At 48.8% G+C, this 5,705-nt stretch overlaps 1 pseudogene; it reads right to left on the bottom strand.

Moving 5' to 3' along the window:
• Positions 1 to 1,297: 1,297 nt before the first annotated feature.
• Positions 1,298 to 1,807, bottom strand: LOC148090603 (ferritin heavy chain pseudogene; annotated as a pseudogene).
• Positions 1,808 to 5,705: the final 3,898 nt, after the last annotated feature.

Below are 5,705 nucleotides of genomic sequence, written 5' to 3'. Positions count from 1 at the left end.
TCTTGTATATGGTGTAAGTTGGTGGCGTAGTTTCATTTTTTTGCATGTACCTAATTTTCCCACCATCATTTATTGAAGAGATGGTCTTTACTCCGTTGTACTCTCTTGTCTCCTTTGTCAAATATTGAATCTAATGGCTTGGTTCAGTTTCTGGGTTCTCTGTTCTGTTCCATTGATCTAAATGTCTGTTCTTGTAACAGCCAGTACCAAGCTGTTTTGATTACAGTGGCTTTGTAGTATAATTTAATATCTGGTATTGTGATCCCTCCAACTTTGTTTTTCTTTCTCAAGATTGCTGCAGCTCTTCAGGATCTTTTTTGATTCCATATAAATTTTTGGATTATTTGTTCTAGATCTGTGAAATATGTAACTAGAATTTATCTCTCTCTCCATTTCTTCAGCCTCACTCCAGTCCAACTCCCATTGTCTCTCACCTGGACCAGCTACAATATGTCCTAACTGATCTCCCCACTTTAACTCTCCCCCACCCTCTACATTTTTCAAAGCAGCCAGTCACTGACAACTTTCAGTGAGATTTATTTTACTTAATATTCAATATCAGAAATTTGACCTCCATCCCTGATTTTATATTTTTCAGCCTTCTTACTGAGGTGTTTTTGGTGCCATGTTGCTTTATTGCTAGAAATGGTGCAGCTGAAGAAATCACACCTGGATGTAATGTAAGGGCAGTGTGCATGCCCAGCACTGGTGACACAGGAAGTCATTCCCATGTCTAAAGGAAAGCCAGCCCAATTGCCAGTTGCATTATCACTGTAGCCGGGGGTGAACTTGTCCAGTGGCCCCCAACTAGCTACCTAGAATTAACCATTAAGATTTCAGATAGAATGAAGACCCTTTTATTTTAATCCCTGCCCAATCCCATTCCCCTCTCTTCTTCCCCAGAGGCAACTGCAATCCTGATGTTCAGGCCACCTTTCTCTACTTCTACCCTGCACATGCACCCGGATTCACCAGGGCCCCGCCTCACCCCGACCCCATACACCACGTTGTTTATAGGAGGGAGATTAATTCTGTGTTTTCCAGGATCTGGTGGAATACCTCCTCCCTCTCTCCGTGGCGATCCCAAGCTGCATGTGGGTGGGGCATGGGTGGGTGGATAGACTCCTGGATACCTGTTCTAAAACTTAAAAGGTCAGGGTTTTTGCTCACACCAATCAACCAGACACCTTTATTTAGGAAGCAACAAGTTTATTGCAGGAAGGCAATACAGCAACTGCATTCTCAGCATGGTGGCCAGGGAAGTCACCCCATGGCTCCCAGGAAGGCAGGCTCGATTCTAAGCGCTCTCGCCAACGAGGTCGGATTCCTCCGGGGCACCGGCCTTGCGCAGGTTGGTGACGTGAACCTCCAACCCTCTGATGAACTCCTGCCCCTGCAGGTAGTGACCCTCCAGGAAATGGCCCAGCTGGGGGTCCTGCCTCTCGGCGGCCAGCCTGCTCAGGTCGCTCAGGCCCCGGCTCACCGTCATCGCCAGGTTCAAGGTGCGCTCGAGGGCCGTCAGGCTGTTGCCCCGGTAGCCGTGGTCGAGCCAGAAGATTTTCCGCGAGTGGGGGCGGCCCCCGCGCGGGCCGTGGACCCTGATGAGCATCTCGGCGTGCTCCTTCTCGTCGCGGGCCTGCTGCAGGAGGAGGTCGGCCAGGGGCCTCCAGGCCGCGCCCCGAAAGTACGAGGCCACCGAGCTGTACACGTAGGAGGCGTGGAGCTCCAGGTGGATCTGCTCCTGCGCCGCGGCCTCGCAGTCGGGGTGGTAGTTCCGGCGCAGTTGCGAGGCTGGCGGGGTCCCCATGGCCGGAGGCCCAGGCAGGGGCGCCGGGCCCAAGATGGCGCGGAAGCGGGGGCTGCGAGGCGGGGGCAGGGGAGGCGGGGTCTCAATGTCCCAGGGGAAGGCGACCAGGGCGGCAGGAGGCTGGTCAGCGGCGCTGGCGGAGGGGTTCCCGGGTCCCCGGCAGGCGGACAGGAGGCCACCGCTGGCGGGCTCGGTGCGGGCAGGAGCTCCGGTTGCCAACGGAAACGGGGTCCGTTAGGGGCGGGGCGGGGCGGCGTCGGTCACGCGGGGGAGGGGCGGGGGCGCGCGCTCCACGTTCCGTCAGGGCCTGGCCGAGCCCCGCGGCTTGTGCCGAGCGCCTGCTCTGTGACGTTTGTAACTTGGCGATATTTGTAGGGTCAGGTACTTTCTGTTGTTTTCTAGGTACTCCCTTTAATAGCACCCTGTTCTCATTTTACCAACCCACTTTCTTCCTTACAATTTTGAGAATATTAATTTGGATTTTTGGTATATGTAGCTTTCTTTCTTTCCAGAAATAGTTGTGTGCTCATCATGATCTTCTCTTCCTCTTTCCCATAATACCCCCGTGTGCATTCATATTTGGGAATAAAGGCACATTGGATTAGCCCAGTGATTAGTATGCTTCTGACCTACAGTTGTGCTGTCATTTCACTAACAGGTCATCTCCTGGGAGGGCAGACCCGCCAATTAGGAAATGGTATCGTCTCACTGAAATGCATGGCGTGGAGTTTGCAGATAAGGTAGGACCATGACAAATGTCCAAAACTTGGCATTTTTCCTGCATTGGACGACTTCTCTATGTCTTCCAGGAAGATGTGTCCATTGGTTTTGTTTCCCTTCTATTGTGCAGGTGTGCAGTTTTCTCAGATCTCTCTAACATGGTTCCCCTTCATGAATCTTTGAATGACATAAGGAGACTCTCCCCCATCACCTGTACCTCCAATGTGCCCTGGAGCTTGGTAAGAACAAAAAATCAAAATTTACTGTATTAGGCCAGTAAGACTCAAACATTTGTTGCAGTCAGGTATGGTGAGGGAGATGTGGGTCATGTGCAAACAGGGATATGCCCCCTGGAACCACATAATTGGAGTACGTGTTGGTGTGGGACAGTTCCCCAGAAAAGGAGGATGCTAGTCCAGAACTGGTAGCATGGCTAAGAAGATGGTACAAGGGACAGTACCATTTAGTGCCATAAATAGGGTGAGTCCCATATCTGTTTGTGTCCCCCACGTCACACAGCATGCCAGGCACTTAGCGCGTAATTCCCTGAGCAGTTCTTCAGCCTTGGAAAGAGTACAGACAGAAAGGAGCCACAAAAGTGGGCACAGAAAGCAGAGGAACAGCCTGTTTGAGATGTCTGGGGAATGGAAAATGGTTTCAGTTCCCAAATATAGGCACCAAATGCCTTTAAGCAGAGTTGTCTGGCAATACTCTCCAGGGTTCAGGAGCCTGGCCACAGTGAGCAATGGTGGAAAAAGGTGACCAGGGAGCCAGTCCCGGTTCTATCACCAGATGATAAATGAAAGTTCATGAGTCCTTACCAGACTAGGTGATTTCCTATAGTGTCACTAATCCTCACAATTCCGTGAGATAGGTATTGCTTTTATCACCTCCTACATGAGGAAACTGAAGTCCAGAATATAAATTACTTGCCCAGGATGATATGGAAACTGGATTAAAGTCAGGCCTGACTCTCAACCATACCCCTAGTGACCTCAGTTACCTCTTTTATAAAATGGCTTACAAACAGGACACTGGGACATGTAATTTCTTGAGGCCTCTCCCAGCTTTAAGTAATGTGAGAACAAGAGGTGCAGACACAACAGCAAATAGCTGTTAGGATTCTATAGCAGCACAGTAACCCTCCTTCCCCAGGCTTGCCTTCTTGGCATGGTCCTAAACTTTGGCAAGGCCAAATTTTCCCTACTCACCTACACCAAACAGTCCTTCCTGGCGCAGTTCCTACTAGGAAATGAGTTTAAGCAAATTTTTAAAAAGTTTATTACTTTCAGCTCCTGGATGGTATGTGCATGCCTAAGGACACACAGGGAAATTGTGGGTGGAAGGAGAGAGAGTAGGTGGCCATGTGTCTGGGATTCTGCCATTTTTGAAGTCTAAGATGGGTTGCCTAGGATTTCACGGATTCCTTCTTTATTGGTGAATTTAAAACATAAGAGTGGAAATTAAAATACAGGAAGGGAAAAATAGTGGTCAAATGATCAGTTTTCTAGGTCAACCAGAGATCTTTAAAACAAAGGAAATTTCAGGGGTGGGGAGTCCTGGTTCCATATCTAATCTTGTAACTGGCTGTGTGTTTATTCAAGATAGCTGTCTTTGAAGTAGATCCCTTGGCATTCAAAAGCTGAATGTCAGGCACTTGTATTACAATTAAAAAAAAACAAAAACAAAACCATCAGGTGCTTACACTATAATCCACCCTGTGATGCTGAGGCATCAGATTTAATGGTGACAGCATTAACAACCTGCAGTATTTGTTGGCAGGGGAGTTGTGTAGATCCCAGTGCACATTTTAGTCTGCCACAGTGGGGAAATAGGGCACAATGCTGCCCTGCAGACAGCAGGGAACAGACTCACAGTCTGACTGGCCTCTTGGTATAGGTTAAGGATCAGCCAGCAAGCATCTGCCAAATTTTGCAAAATAATATTCCATCAGGGCAGTATTATTTAGTCCATTGTTCCCAGAAAGTCTTAGTGCCCCTTATGGCATTCTGCCACATTTTGCTATAAACTGGGGAGTGAGGCTATATGGGCAAGTGGTGAGGTCTTTGGCATGGTGATAATTCTCTGGGGTTTCATCTCTGGTGTAGGAGGTGTAGGCATCTCCAGTGGCAAACTCTTGGGCTGAGGCAAAGTTGTCTGAGATGGTGTCTTCTCCAGCAATGGGTCTATGTGACTCAGAGATGAGGTCTTCTTGAGTGGTGGACACCCAAGGGCTATGTAACCCTCCCATGTCACTATTCAGTTGGGGTTTTGGTCACTGGCTGGAGGCAGGCTAACCTGATATAACTTGATGGCTTCCCTAAGGACTGAGCTGCATATCTGATGCCTGCTGGTACTGGAATTGTTGAACGCTCTCTGGGGTCGTCAAGGGGCATGTTTAGCAAAAGAACAGGCAGCTTTCCTTTCATTCGCCAAGGAGCTCATCCAAGCACATAAAGATTCTGGATGCATTTGTATCCCAGACTAAGGGAGAGCTTATGGATGCTATTTAGGCATTCCTGGGACTGACCCGTGAGGACAATGGACAAATCATGGAAGTACAGTCCCTGTAACAGGTGGGCCTTATGTATGAGCGATCACAGGGCCAGGTAGCTTGTAGTAATATTTCATGTGCAGAAATTGGGAGACAAGTGTCACTCAGAGTGCCCATTGGCTATAAAGGAATTTGATCCCTTTACCTCCCAGACTTGGTGGCCTAAGCCCTTCTAACAGGGCTCTCCAACATTTCCCGCTTTTCCACACTGTGGTGCTTATCTCCATTTCCTTTATCTCTGCTTCTGGAGAATTCTCTTGTTCTTTCATTTGGGGCTTGTTTTCTTTGTCTCCCCATTCTGGCTGCCTGTTTGGATTTGTTTCTATGTATTAGGTAGATCTGCTAGGATTCCCAGTCTTTTTGAAAGGTTTCTGGTGCAGGCCAATGTGCAGGTTCTTTGTGACTGGCCTTTAGTACTCTGATTGAAGCTTTCCGCAATGCACAGCTTGTGGCTCCGTCTGCTGAGGCTGGGTGCATTTTTAAAGGTTCAAGATGTGCACCAAGGTCTGCTTATCCAAGCACCAGATCCAGGAGCAGATCAGGCAAAGACTCAAAGCACCCAGTGATTTGTCTTTGCCTAGAGGCTGATTGTTATTGTGAGGCTCTTAATGAGCCTCAGGCTGT

The sequence above is a fragment of the Miniopterus natalensis genome, chromosome X (assembly GCF_054644295.1).
Source record: "Miniopterus natalensis isolate mMinNat1 chromosome X, mMinNat1.hap1, whole genome shotgun sequence".
Taxonomy (NCBI): Eukaryota; Metazoa; Chordata; class Mammalia; order Chiroptera; family Miniopteridae; genus Miniopterus; species Miniopterus natalensis.
This window is presented reverse-complemented; position numbering and strand designations above follow the sequence as displayed.